Here is a 16185-nt window from a genome sequence, read left to right as displayed (position 1 = left end):
CCACGTAACGCCTGCTGTTTACGTCCTTCATTGTTGAGCGATGTACCATTTTTTGTTCTGATGCCGCAACTCCTCCTTTCCTATTATCTTTACTACTTTTTATCTATATAAATGATGAACTGTTGGTTTTGCCATTTAACAACTTTTTAGTAACTGTGGAAGTATTACAGGCATCGGGTACCACCTAATGTGTCACCCGCATATACGTTTTACATGAACCTTTCAGGACTCGATCGATCTGTTTACAAAGAGAAAGCAGAGTATTTCTTCCTTTGACGTTGTCCAGCAACGAAATAGGAAGCTCGACGCCCTCGCGGCCCAGGCTCTTCCATGGCTTGCGGTAGTTTGCGGCATTCATTTTATTCCTTGCCGCTACGTCAAACTTTCGTGGTGATCGTTGGGCAACATCTTCCACGTTATCTGCAACATAAATAAACTTTCTTCCCACAGTATTTCTGAAAACCCAAAAACAAACTTAAAGAACATAATAATAATAATAATAATAATAACTGTTCTTACAATTATTCATATAAGTCTTGGTGATTTAATAAGCCTTGTGACACCACAGTATATATACAGATTTATAACAGTCATTATTTTACATTCAGAGAACGAGGGCTTACAATGTGCTTCATGTTGAGAGCATGCAATCACTCTAATTTCTTTCCTGTGCAGAAGTAATATGTTTACAACAGGGCTCGACTTTCCCCAGAGAATAAATCCACATGACATAATACTTCGAAAAATGCAAAATAAGATACTTTAGCATAGGCTGCCAATACACATTTGATAAGACATCTTAATAAGTAAATTATTGTAGACAACTTAACTCTAATGTATTTTGTGTGGTACTCCCAGGACAGTTTGGCGTCTAAGTATACCCCCAAGAACTTTATATTATTGGGATCTTCAAAAGGCTTTTGTTCTTTAGACTAAATACTGTTTTTTGTGTTTTATTATCTTTCAGGAGGAACTCAATTGACCCAGACCAATATGATGCATGGGCATATTATCTTTTAGCTCATTCAGATCATTATAATTTAGAAAGGTATTCTCATCTGCCCCCTCCACACACACACACACACACACACACACACACACACACACACACACACACACACACACACCATCCCTTTCCCATTACCCCCACCCAATATGTGTCAGCTAGTTGTGTGCTGCCATCTCACACCCTGGCCAGTGAAATCGCGTGCTCAGCTGCCTGCCACTGCTCCCTGTACCTGCACTCCTAGCTAGCCCATGGACAGCTCCCCATCCTCCCACAAGTCACTAGATGCTTCCCCAGAACCCCCTCCCTGCCTCCCGCTTCCGTCCATCCCTCCCCTCACCCCACCCCACCCCACCCCACCCTGCACCCCTGCACCCCTACCTCACCCCGGGCTAGGAAAGAGCTGGCAGTCGAATGAGCACAATGTAGGGAGAATTGTGTGTGTGTGTGTGTGTGTGTGTGTGTGTGTGTGTGTGTGTGTGTGTGTGTGTTTTTCTCCTACAGCTTGAGAAAGGAATTTCATTCCAAAAGCTAGCAAAGCAAAGCTCTGTACCTTTTATTTTTTTGTTTATATGTTGACGACACAGTGCTTCTGCCTTTCGGTGAGTTGTCTTTCTATTCCTAAATAATTCATTAACATCAGCACATGATCTTTTATGTCAGACAGTGTTTTAGAGTACCAAGGAGTTTCCTTTTTCGACACCTTTTTTTACAGCCTCTGTTACTTTACATCTTCTAATGGGAAAGCTGTCATTAAATTTTTACAGAAATTAGTTTAAAGACATTCAAAAAATATCTTAGCTGTCTCGTTATTTGATAGACAGTGATTACCATCTCTATCGGTAAGGGATTTCCTGGAACTTATCGATTTTTCCGTCACCCATTGACCTAGTGATCATCATTCTTGAATTAACCAAGGCATTACTAAAATTGGTAAGCTGATCCTATTAGTATATAGTAAGGACATTGATTGTGGTAGACAAAAGGAGGATTGTTATACCACATCGATCTTGGGCACATTTAAATGTAACAAATATATTATCTAAGCATGCTCATTCTCTAGTGCATTTATAGTTAATACTGTAGAATGAACTGTTGTTTTAGGATTTTCAAATCACTAACACTGTTGGGTGATGCTGAGGGAATTAGATTAGGAAATGAGACACTTACAGTAGTAAAGGAGTTTTGCTATTTGGGGAGCAAAATAACTGACGATGGTCGAAGTAGAGAAGATACAAAATGTAGACTGGCAATGGCAAGGAAAGCGTTTCTGAAGAAGAGAAATTTGTTAACATCGAGTATAGATTTAAGTGTCAGGAAGTCGTTTCTGAAAGTATTTGTATGGAGCGTAGCCATGTATGAAAATGAAACATGGACGACAAATAGTTTTGATGAGAAGAGAATAGAAACTTTCGAAATGTGGTGCTACAGAAGAATGCTGAAGATGAGGCGGGTAGATCACATAACTAATGAAGAGGTATTGAATAGAATTGGGGAGAAGAGGAGTTTGTGGCACAATTTGACCAGAAGAAGGGATCGGTTAGTAGGACATGGTCTGAGGCGTCAAAGGATTACCAATTTAGTACTGGAGGGCAGTGTGGGGGGTAAAAATCGTAGAGGGAGACCAAGAGACGAATACATTAAGCAGATTCGGAAGGATGTAGGCTGCAGTAGGTACTGGGAGATGAAGAAGCTTGCACAGGATAGAGTAGCATGGAGAGCTGCATCAAACCAGTCTCAGGACTGAAGACGACAACAACAACAACAACAACAACAACAACACTGTGCTTATCAGTTGGCATGTCAAAATCAGAATTAAGATCACCACCTATTATTATATAATAGTTGGTAAATCTGTTCTCAATGAGTGCACATAGAAGGATGTCCAATTTTTCTAACAGTACACTAATAATACCTCTGGGAGACCTGTACAATGATACTACTATTAGCTTCATACTGCTAATAACTATACCAGTGGCTTCAAATTTCAGTTCTTCAGACAAATCCTCTAGATCCAAGTTACCTAATGAGAAAACTGCCAATATTGATTGCTACATCACTTCTCTTGTGAACTCTTATGCAGTAGCCGTTTAATATGTTATAATTTTCTAACTTACGAACTGGAAGTTCATCTTCAGTGACACAGTGTTCACTTAAACATTATTCTCTGATGAAAAGTCATTCAATACCAATTCCTTGGTCAATCCCTGGATGTTTAAAAAATTTATTTTGAGGTCCACATTCTGCTTTCCCTCATTTTCTGGATGATCCTTTTGGATTTTTTTAGCTGGTTTATCAAGTTTTTCATCTTCATCAGGCTATTTTAGTTTTCATTGTTTTTCATTTCTTTGTAAACTTCTGTAACCATCCTACTTAATATCAGAGACCCCAATCTATTTAGATAGCGACCATCCTTTCTGAGGCGGTTTTCATTTAGGAATTTATTTGGGTCTATGTACAATTCTCCAAGCCTATCACATTTTTCTTTTATGACACAGTTTATTTTGCAGATATATTTATCACTTCTTTTTATTATTCAACTGGGAACCTTCACAGACACTTCTAGCTGAGCAAATCATTTCTTGTCTCATTACTGATTTCTTCTTCACTACTACTTTTTATCAAATTTGTCCAAACATGTATTAGCACATCACTGTTGTTGTGCTTAAGTTCATTCTGTTAGAGTTTCCCATATTTTTAAAATGCTTGTTTAGTTTTTGTATTTTAATTCCAGGACCGATATCAATTTTTCATCCTAGATTAGTGACATTTTTCAGTAACATATCGCCTATCAATAAAAATTCCTTTTCATTCTTTTGTAAACTTGAGCCACTACCTTTACTTTTAGTGTGTTACCGACTTTCACTTACATTTATGCATTTGTTCTGCAGGATGACGTCCAGGTGTTTCACTGGAACGATGCACTATTTTTATAGACATCCAGAAACATGTACAATTGATTAAATTCCATTTGTTATCATATCAGATTGCCCTAAACATGACACTGTGTGTTTTTATGTTTTCCATTGTCATTTGGTTAACTTACATCCCATTTCCACACAACTCCCAGGTGCATTTATTACTTTCCAGAGGGTGCTGCAGCACAGTAGAAATACTGCAAGAATTTTGCACACATATCTTTCCAACAGATGGCATTCCAGGATTTAGATTAGATCAGATTTACTTTCATTCCAATTGATCCATTGTGAGCAGGTCCTCCAGGATGTGGAACATGTCAGAAAAACAACAATACATGACAAATATTTACAACTAAAACAAATAAGCTAATGTACCATCCACAGGTCCCAAGTGGAATGATCGTCATTTTTTAATGAACACTATGTCACTTTACAAATACTAATGCACTGAATTTAAAATAAAAAAGTTTTTTATTTATTTATAAGGTAATAAACATGTAATACAACTACTGTAATACTTATTTACAATGAACACATTACTGCACTGAAATGGTGCAGAAGTTAGATTATACTTACACACACACACACACACACACACACACACACACACACACACACACACACACACACACATTTTCAATGAACACATTACTGCACTGAAATTGTGCAGAAGTTATGTTGTACTTATATACAAATCAGTTGGTTTTACTAAGAAATTCATCAATGGAGTAGAAGGAGTTGGCCAGCAATAAATCCATTAGGCTTCTCTTAAACTCAATTTCATTGGTTGTTAAGCTTTTTATGGCTGCTGGCAAGTTATTGAAAATGTGTGTTCCTGAATAATGCACACCTTTTTGTACAAGACTAAGTGACTTTAAATCCTTGTGAAGATTATTCTTATTTCTAGTATTGATTCCGTGAATTGAGCTGTTGGTTTGAAAAACTGATATATTTTTAATGACAAATTTCATTAAGGAATAAATATATTGGGAAGCAGTAGTTAGTATCCCTAGTTCCCTAAACAGGCTTCTGCAGGATGTTCTTGAGTTCACACCACATATAATTCTTACTGCACGTTTTTGTGCCCAGAAAACTTTAGCTTGGCTTGATGAATTACCCCAAAAAATAATCCCATATGACATAATGGAATGAAAGTAAGCATAGTATGCCAGCTTTTTCATTTTTATATCCCCTATGTCTGACAAAATTCGCATTGCAAACAGAGATTTGTTAAGATGCTTCAGCAGTTCTGTGGTGTGCTCCTCCCAGTTGAATTTATTATCAAGCTGTAATCCCAAGAATTTAACATTGTCCACTTCTTCTTGTCATCGTATGTTAGACATATACTCTTGGGACACCCCTTACAAGTTCTGAACTGCATGTAGTGTGTTTTTTCAATGTTTAGTGACAAAGAATTGGCTAAGAACCAGTGATTAATGTCCACAAATATTTTATTGGCTGATCTTTCTAAGACTACACTTGATTTGCTATCTATTGCAATGTTTGTATCATCGGCAAACAAAACAAACTTGGCATCTAGTAATGTTACTGATGAAAGGTCATTGATGTACACAAGAAAAAGTAAGGGCCCCAAAATGGAACCTTGTGGGACCCCACATGTAATTAGTTCCCAGTTGGATGATGCCTGATAGCTTGATACATGTCTCTTTCCTAATAACACCCTTTGTTTCCTGCCAGAGATATAAGATTTGAACCATTTTGCAGCATATCCTGTTACACTATAATATTCTAGTTTACTTAAAAGGATATTGTGATTTACACAGTCAAATGCCTTTGACAGATCACAAAATATACCAGTTGCCTGCAATTTTTTGTCTAATGAAATAAGCACATTTTCACTGTAAGTGTAGATAGCCTTCTCAATATCAGAACCTTTTAGGAATCCAAACTGTGACTTTGACAGTATGTTATTTGAGATAAGATGGTTATAAAGACGACTGTACATTACTTTTTCGAAAATTTTTGAGAATGCTGGCAACAGTGAAATTGGACGGAAATTTGATGCTATTTCTTTATCTCCCTTCTTAAACAGTGGCTTAACTTCAGCATATTTCAGCCATTCAGGAAATATTCCACTGATAAACGACTGGTTACACAGATAGCTTAATATGTTACTTAGCTCAGAATCACATTCTTTAATTAACTTTGTTGATATTTCATCATACCCACTAGATGTTTTTAATTTTAAAGATTTTATGATGGACATTATTTCTGTTGGGGTAGTGAGGGTCAAATTCATATTATGGAAGTTACTTGAAATGTCTGCTCTAAGGTCATCCATAGCAGCATCTACCGAACCTGACAACCCCATCTTTTCAGTAACAGTTATAAAATGTTTGTTAAAAAGTTCTGCAACACTATACACATCTGTCACCAATGTATCATTTACTCTTAATGCTATTTGTTCCTCTTCATGTCTGGTTCTACCGGTCTCCTCCTTCGCTATATCCCATATTGTCTTTATTTTGTTATCTGATATGACTATCTTTTCCTTGTAATATATTTGCTTTGACATCCGTATTACAGTCTTTAATATTTTGCAGTATTTCTTATAATGTGCTATAGCATCAACATTGGAAATGTTTCGGATTGACAGATACAGTTTTCTTTTTGTTTTACAAGATACCCCTATTCCTCGAGTAATCCATGGCTTCTTTGTAGACTTTGCTCTAACCTTGTTAAGTTTTGGGGGAAAGCAGTGTTCAAATAAGGTAAGCACTTTATTAGCAAAAATGTTATATTTTTCATTCATGCCATGAGCACTGTAAACATCAGTCCAGTGAATGTCTCTGAGGAGTGTCCTAAAATAATCAATTTTTGGCTTACTGATTACCCTCTTGAGCTCAGATTTAACAGATTTTATATCCTATTCAGTATTAACATTTAACAGAAGGAACTGCATGTCATGGTCTGAGAGGCCATTTACTATTGGTTTTGTAATATAATTTTGTTCATTGGACTTTTCTATAAAGATATTATCAATGGCTGTTTGTGAGCAAGTGGCTATCCTAGTGGGGAACTTTACTGTGGGAATTAAGTTGAATGATAGTGTTACTAACTCAAATAAGTTCTTATTGGGAGAGTCTTTAAGGAAATTTACATTGAAATCACCAGCAACCACTATTTCTTTGTTTTTGGTTGTTAAATGGCCCAGTACAGCTTCAAGGTGGTTTACAAACAGATTAAAGTTACCTGCAGGTGCTCGATATACACTTTATGAAGGATTTTTTGTGAAAATCTAATTCTGTTGCACATGCTTCCATATGATGTTCTAGGCAAAATTTATGAATGTCTATGTTCTTAAATTTATCACAGTTCCTGATGAATGTGGCAACTCATCCTTTCTCCATTTCTGATCTACAAAAGTGAGATGCTAACCTAAACCCTGTAACACTTAAAAGTTCTATACCAGTGGTCACATGATGTTCAGAGAGGCAGATTATGTCAGCTGGGTTTGAAGACTCTAATTCATCTATGCAGATAGTTAATTCGTTAATTTTATTTCTCAGTCCTCGAATATTTTGATGCAATGAAGATAGCTGACATTTCACATTGACTGAGTTAAAATTGGGTGGAGTTAAAATATCTGCTGACAGTTGAAAATTCTTAACCAATGGCTGTTTATGCTGATGTAATAAGCTGGAATTATGTTTTTTGATTTCTTTCTCAAACTGAAGGTTTGTCTCAGTTCTAACCTCTCTTAAAATTTGCTTTCTTTCTGTCCTCGCTACCCTAAAAAAGGGTCTTTTCTGAATCCTATAACCACTGGTATTTTACCACTCATGACAGTGCCTCCCCCCTTTAACTTTCCTGCTATTTCCCCAGCCAATTTACCCTTCCCCTTCCTGTTGAGGTGAAGGCCATGCCTAGTATAATCCCACCTGCTGAGGGAATCAACATGAACCACACCAATGTGTGACCCTGCACCCGACATGAGCAGCCGTTCCAGCTCCAAATTAACTCTCTTGACAGAAGAGTTCAAATGAGGTCAGTCATGGCGCCCAAGAACAGATACAAACTCAACACTAGTATGCTTCGATGCTGATGCAATCTTTGCCAGGTCACACTCTATACTGTACCCAGGATCTCTGTCAATACTGTTACCTGCCCCACCCACTATAACCACGGTGTCTTCCTTAGTGAAATCTTTGCAAAGTGATCCTAAATCCTCTGTCACCTGCTCCAGACCAGCACTAGGTTTAAAAAAATTGGTGACCTGGTATTCTGATCCTAGTTCATCCTGCAAAAGTTGGCCAACACCTCTTCCATGGGAACTACCTAACAACAACACTTTCTTTCTCTTTACTGATTTCCCTACATTCTTACTTTTCAATTTGCTGCTGAAAGTTTGTTGTGCCCTGTCTACACCTGCAACTGCTTGAGGCTCACCAGCTTCTAACTGAAGCAACAGGTCAAAACTATTTTCCACATTCACCATAAAGCTGTCAGACAAAGTTCTAGGCCTGTTCCTCCTGTTGCCTGTTGCCACTTCCCACCTCTCTTTACCCTTCTACCTCCTTAACCTGTCAAGATCTCCCCTGGCCTTGTCTAACTCAGCCTGAAGGGCGGCAATTTTCCCCTCCTGTTCTATTATGTTCCTATCTCTATTACAAATCCTACAAAACCACTGATGAGTCTCATTTACTTCCCCTGTTCCCACGCCACTACAGTCACCCACATGGAAAAAACTACAGCACCCATCACACCAAAGCCCCGACCTAACAATTCTATGGCAAGTCAAGCACTTTTCACTCATGATAAACGTAATAGTTTATTAAGAATAAATCAGTTAAATTACAGATAAACACGAAAATATGGTTACACAAATTTGGCCTATACGCAACTGTGTGTAAACAAAAACAAAAGTGCAAAGTTTCTGAAACAACAAGTTAAACTTTACGCTACTTTCCGGAAATGCTAGTTAATTAATGAAGAGGTACGCTAAGTTAAATTGCTGGAGAGAGCAAGGAACAACTAAACGAAATTCTATAGATTTGCTGCAGCAGAAGGTAAACAGAAAATACGACTGTACGGTCTTTTCGTGTTTTCTGCTATATTACGTAAAGAAAACAGCAACTTTTGATGGTACACGTAAACGGCACACTAATACACTTATTTACCACGTAATCAGTACTAATCTATATGTTTTATAATCTAAAATAACTTATCTTTACGAGAACACCAAAACTCGCGCTAGTCGCCTGGCTGCAGGGCTGCCAACCTCCATTATGGTGTCACTCTTTCATTAGAACACTAATGGTATGATGAAGCAGCCTCTCTCTTTCAAGCACAATTAGCACAGATACACACAATTGCAGATACCCACAAGTTATGCTCTGTTATTCCCATTGGCCACAACAAAATCCATATGAAGGTTTTCTCCAATTCACCATACATCAGAAATGACTAACGTGGACCCAACAACACTCATACCTTGGTGACACCACTGAGACTGTTCCATTCATATAAGCTCATTGCTGGCTTGGATATGTTTGGAATGTTAATGAAGCTTCCTATATATAGCTTCCTATATATAGCTTCCTATATATAGTCATGGCTCTTCACCATCATTTGTATATCACAAAAAACCTGGCATCTGTGGGTAAGAAAGACACTATGTGATCAAAAGTATCTAGACACCCTCAAAGACATATGTTTTTCAAATTAGGTGCATTGTGCTGCCACCTACTGCCAGGTGCTCCATACCAGTGACAGTAGTCATTAGACATCATGAGAGAGCAGAATGGGCCGCTCCATGGAACTCAGTCTTCGAATGTGGTCAGGTGATTGGGTGTAACTTGTGTCATTTGCCTGTACATGAGATTTCCACACTCCTAAACATACATAAGTCCTCTGTTTCTGATGTGATAGTGAAGTGGAAATGTGAAGGGACACGTACAGCACAAAAACGTACAGGCCAGTCTCGTCTGTTGACTGACAGAGATCACAGACAGTTGACAAGAGCTGTAATGTGTAATAGGCAGACATATATCCAGATCATGACACAGGAATTCCAAACTGCATCAGGATCCACTGCAGGTACCGTGACAGGCAGGAGGTGAGAAAACTTGGATTTCATGGTGAAGCCACACGTCACGCTGGTAAATGTCAAACAACGCCTCGCTTGGTGTAAGGAGCGTAAACACTGGACAATTGAAAAGTGGAAAAATGTTGAGTGGAGTGACAAATCACGGTACACAATGTGGTGACCCAATGGCAGGGTGTGGGTATGGTGAATGCCCGGTGAATGTCATTTGCCAGCGTGTGTAGTGCCAGCAGTAAAATTCAGAGGTGTTGGTGTTATAGTGTATCAATGTTTTTCATGGAGGGAGCTTGCACCCCTTGTTGTTTTGCATGGCACTATCACAGCACAGGCCTACATTGATGCTTTAAGCACCTTCTCGCTCCTCAATGTTGAAGAGCAATTTGGGGATTGTGGTTGCATCTTTCAACACGATCAAGCACCTGTTCATAATCCACGGCCTGTGGCGGAGTGGTTACACAACAATAACATCCCTGTAACGGACTGGCCTGCACAGAGTCCTGACCTGAATCCTGTAGAACATCTTTGGGATGTTTTGGAACACCAACTTCGTGCCAGGCCTCACCGATCAACATCAATACCTCTCCTCAGTGCAGCACTCCATGAAGAATGGGCTGCCATTCCCCAAGAAACCTTCCAGCACCTGATTGAACATATGCCTGCGAGAGTTGAAGCTGTCATCAACGCTAAGGGTGGGCCATCACCATATTGAATTCCAGCATTACCAATGGAGGATGCCACGAACTTGGAAGTTATTTTTAGCCAAGTGTTCAGATACTTTTCATCACATAGTGTACTTACATAGATGGATGTCAGCACAGCAAAAGGAGAGTGCATATCCTTTCACCAAAAGATGCACAAATGGTATTGAGGCATGGTAAGTCCTAAAGATACATTTGTCATTGCATTTGTTTATGTAAATTTTAACCTGTTTGCCATTCATTCCACACATTTGGCGGGGATGGTTATATCATGTTTTGTACCATTGAAGGTCAAAGATCAGTTACCTTGCATATTATAGGTACTTGCCATTGGACTACTCTTCTTTCCATATTACTATGCATCTCTGTCACACTATCTTTTTAACCATTAACATGCTATTAGTACTTTGTCATTTATTTGCAGAATGCATTCTGTTTGTATTGCTTTATTATATCATACAGTTATAGATATAAATTAATATCTCCTAATTCAAATGTTACCCAACTTGATGTTTTACTATGCAGTGTAGTGTAACATGAAGAAGCAAATATATTTTCTCACAAATTTTGAAGGTAACATATTTGAGATATTCATCGTCAAAGACAAGGTTACTAACCTTAATTATGCACATAGTTGGAATATGGCCATGTTGGATATCATTTGAAAATTACTTTTTAGCCTTTTTCAAAATTATCTGATTCCTGGTTCCCTCTCTGTTACAGCATTAGTTACAGCTGTTTTTATCAGCAGTTTTTCTTGAATTTTTAGAACTTGTGCTACACTTCTGAAATTTGGCATATTTCATTCTCTTGTCATGGGAATGAACACACCAAATTTTGAAATACCTGAGGTGTTTGGTTTGGCGGCTCTGTTGATTTGACGTAGGATGAATCCTATATATAAACGGTGTAACAAAATATCAGAAAATAAAAAATATTACTGTCAGGAGTGGTGTAAGAACATGTAGGATAATCTCACTTTCCTCTCTTACAAGGCCCCAAAATTTGCTTACCTGTTAAGGACATTACCTGTTTATCATTGTTACAATGGTACATACCGTAAAAGAGGGTAGGGCGATCAAATTTTATGATAATTTTTTTTTTATTGATTCTGAGGTTGTTACAAAGTTGAATGACCAGAAATTTAATATTTTATTACAGCATTCTTTCTTTATCAGATGCCTTCATGAAAAACAGAATTGTTATTTCAAAGTGTGTCATTTTTTCTTGAAATGTGATCAAAGTTACCGCGTAAGTCAGGTAAAGTTGACCACAGACTAAATTTAGTGGGAGTTACATTTTAAAAATTATAAGAGTAAAGTCGATCAGTAAAAAAAAAAGTTATGTGTATTTTATAAATAAGAGTTATTGATATAAATAAGAGTTATTGATACTCTATTAATCATTTAATTATTCACATACAGAAAGAATATTTGAATGTTTATTTTAATACAGAGGTCACTGTTACAACTGTTATTCATATAATTAATGTGGAGTTACCCTGTGTTGTCATTAATAAAATGAACAAAAAATATGTTAGTTGCAAATACTTTACACGGTATACAAACAAATAATATGTAAGTTTTTCTTATTCAACATTGTTCAAATAATCTTAAAAATGAGTTCAAATCTTCTCCATCATATGTCCCTAACTGCCATTCTTGTCGCAATATCACTTGGGTTGACAATTGCTTCATCACCTGAGGTGAGGTGGTCAAAATATGTTCCCTTGGTAGCGACCTTCCTCAGAAAACTCACCGTGATCTCATATCCTGTCATTGCAGTTGTTTTGGCAATGTAAGGTTTATTTTGGTTGAAGGGAACTATACCAGATCCACGAAATCCGTACTTCACATTTTCTTGATCTTGAGTCCTGGTATCAACTTCATCAAAGACCGATTTTAGCATGTGAGGGAACTCAGTCTTTGGCACTTTCCATCTGTTCTTCATCTTTAAGGGCAAAAAATACCACATCGAGGACCTGGCAAGTATATGTTGTGTTTTGGCGAAAGTAGCATAGACCTTATGGTTTCTCCACGAGCGGATTACGTCAGTGGACATGTGGCTCGATAAGTTATCACCAATAAGGTAGGAGAATCTTACTGAACCAATCATTGAATATTATCATGTTGAACCAGCCACTTGCCTTTCTACTGAATGCTGAACCTTGGATCCCCTCTTCACATCAACCAGGGTATAATTGTTTGGTTTTATAAACTATATTTGGAAGGAGAGTTGTTCCATCAGCAGTTGCAGCCATCATTACACTCATGCTAGTCTTTGAGGTGTCTATGATCCTTTCCACATTCTTTACATCATGCTTAACTAAGACTTTTGTGAACCATCAGAAAATTTAGTTTCATCAAAGTTTATTATGTTTCTGGGAGCACTCCATCACTAGATTCTGTAAGATTTTCAGAGTAGTTTTTCTTTTTTTTCCCCCCTAGTGATAGCACATGTTGATCACTTCACATTCTCAGACACTCTGTGTGAAAGCTCCTTGTGACGTCTGAGGAAACGTCTCAACCAATCCTTGCCAGGTCTATTATCTTTGAAATGCTCACACCTACCCTCATGATTCAGATAGTTCTGAACAATATCTGCAACACCTCTAGCATGTAGTGGAAATCCCCAAACTGCACTAAGCATGATATCTTCTATTAAATTCTTTTGTCCTCAGCACTAAGGACAGTTTGTCGGGCCATAACTAAGATGATGTCTGTTATGGATTGAGTTATTCAATGTTGTAAATGGCACGCTTGCCTAATACTCATTCTGCCTGATTGGACAGCCTTAACTGTCAGTTCCAGATATTTTGGAGAGTAATTTCTTTTTCTTGCAGGTCCAACCTTCTTCCTGTAATTAGAAGGCATGATTGGCTTTCTTTTCTTATAGTAACAAATAACTATCTTAAGATTTATGATTTGAGAAATACCAAATTCAGACTAGGATCATGAAACAAGTTACTTATGTATTCATTCTTCTTTTCTGTTCTGATGAAAATATGACTCCCTGTGCTGCAGTCTGATTTCGGCTTATAGAAGAGAACTGAAAATAATGCCTTTCATTCAAATGAATGCTGAGAATAAAATGCCTCATTTAATGGAATTTCTTCATTCATAAAGTCGTGTTTGCTATTTTAACTGTGAGTCAGTGTTGCCATGTAGCAAAATACTAAAATTTACCGAAGATAACAGATTCAGTATAAAGAAAGTTGCAGGTGATCGATTTTACCCTCGTTTACGGTATGCGATTTCACCACAAAAACTATGAATGTCAAGTATGAGCTAGTTGTATGTTGAAACTCTTTAAATGATAAAATAAGAAGAGATGATACACAGTTTACTGCAAATTGATCAAAAGTTCACTGCGTAGCAAAATATACAATATACCTTCATTATCCCAGACTATAAAGTTCTTATTTTGCCGTGAACAGGACACACAAGATTTTCAATTAAATTTGAGGTGTGGAGTAGTGTTCAAAGTTTGTATTGTAGTAAGATACTGCATACTTAAATTCAAAACACTCATCATTATCATCAACATTATCATTAACGTATATTTCCAGTTTTCCAGGGACATCTAATGAGCCTCTTCCAATTTCTACTGTCCATGTGTAATCTGTCACAGAGGACATCATCCATTGTCGTTCCTCTCACAGCAGCGAGGTTTTCCTACTGGACATTTTTCTTCCGTCTCTTCCTCCAAGTATATTCGAGCTGTTCTGATGATCTCCAACCTAATTATATGCCCCTATCACTATAGTTGGGATGTACTGGTTCTTCCTGAAAGGGTTGTCTTGATTCTAGCTTTCTTCCTCACCTCATCATTCCTTAACTTATTCATCGTAGCCTGTGGATGGTGGATTGAAGGAATTTTGTTTTGGTTGCCCGTAGCCTTGATGACTTACATTAAGAGAGTGTGTGTGCTTCGATAGAGTAGGTCAATAGTGGTATGAAGTAGTTGTTGAACATCACTGATTTTGCTTCTTCTGGAATACTGTTGCCTCCTAAGAGATTTTCACTTGATAGAATTCAGCACTCGTTTTGCACTCTGTTGGTATACGCCTTTCTAATTGAATTGTCGTTGGAGATTATACTTCCAAACTACGGAAGACTGTCTATAGTCTCTAGCTGATGGTCTCCTCCTGGAAGCACTTCTGGAACTCACTTTCCATTATGGTGTATGGCTCCAGGGATTCTGTTTTTATATCATCAGTGGTGGAAAAATGGCATACTTTCACGATTCTCTTCATCTTCGGGAATAGAAAGTAGTCAATGTGGGCCACGTCTGGCAAATACAGGGGCTGAAGCAACATAACAGTTTTATTGTTTGCTGAAAAAAATCATGAACTAGGGTTTAGATGTGAGGGAGAGCATTATAGTGATGCAGTTTTCATGAGTGGTTTTGCTACAGTTCTGGTCATTTTCTTTGGATTGTTTTATGCAAATGGTGCATAACTTCCAAACAGTATTCCTTATCAACCATATGACCATAAGGCAGGATCTTATGGCGGATTATAATCAAAGAAAACAGTGAGAACAACCTTCACATGTGATCGAACTTGTCAAAATGTTGTTCAGTTTATTTTTATATTTATATTTTATTTTATATATATTTTTTCCGGTCTTGGCTCGTCAGACAGTTTTCATTGGAGTGGGTGGATCTTGGTTTCAATGTCATACCTGTATACACATATTTCGTCACCTGTTGTAACCTTCTTTGGAAGTTCTGGATCATTCAGGACTTGATTCAGAAATTCCTTAGCAATGTCTGCACGACATGTTTTGTGGTTAAAATTCAACAATTTCGGGACAAACTCTGCTGCTACACACCCAAAACATCTGAAAAAATACTTGGCATGAGCCGAAGGATATGCCAACATCATCAGCAACCTCACTTATAGTGATTTGACAATTTTCCAGAAACATTTTATTTACGTATTCCATATTTTCATCAGTAATTGATGTGCTAGTGTGTCCAGGGTGGTCATAATATTCCAAAAAATCGCTGATCACAGAGAGACACAACACAACATTTCCAGTTGATAACAATAAACTAAATATTTAAAACAGCTGAAAACTGCAGACATACATCATGAGCATGTGTACCAACAACAAGATAAAAAAGGTTTGACAATTGGATTTATAAAGGCCATCAAATTAAAAAAGTCTTGTTATTATTGATCACGCCTTGTATTATGTGCAACACTTACATTTGCATTTTTTTTACACCATCACTCTCAAAACTACTACAAACAGCATATTTCACAGAAATCATTTCTGATGGTCATCACATTGGTAGCAAATTTTTGTCAGTTTGTGAAATAATCTGGCATGATGGAACACAAATGAAATGCAGCATTGGAAGAGTCACTATACTCGCCAAGGTCACCCAAGTGAACACAAAAAATGTTTCATTTGTTCCTAATCGAAGGCAAGAAAAGAGAAATAATTGTGCAAGAAGTGTAAAAAGTCTGAATGATCACAGACAGGT

Source organism: Schistocerca cancellata, chromosome 11 (assembly GCF_023864275.1).
Source record: "Schistocerca cancellata isolate TAMUIC-IGC-003103 chromosome 11, iqSchCanc2.1, whole genome shotgun sequence".
Taxonomy (NCBI): Eukaryota; Metazoa; Arthropoda; class Insecta; order Orthoptera; family Acrididae; genus Schistocerca; species Schistocerca cancellata.
This window is presented reverse-complemented; position numbering follows the sequence as displayed.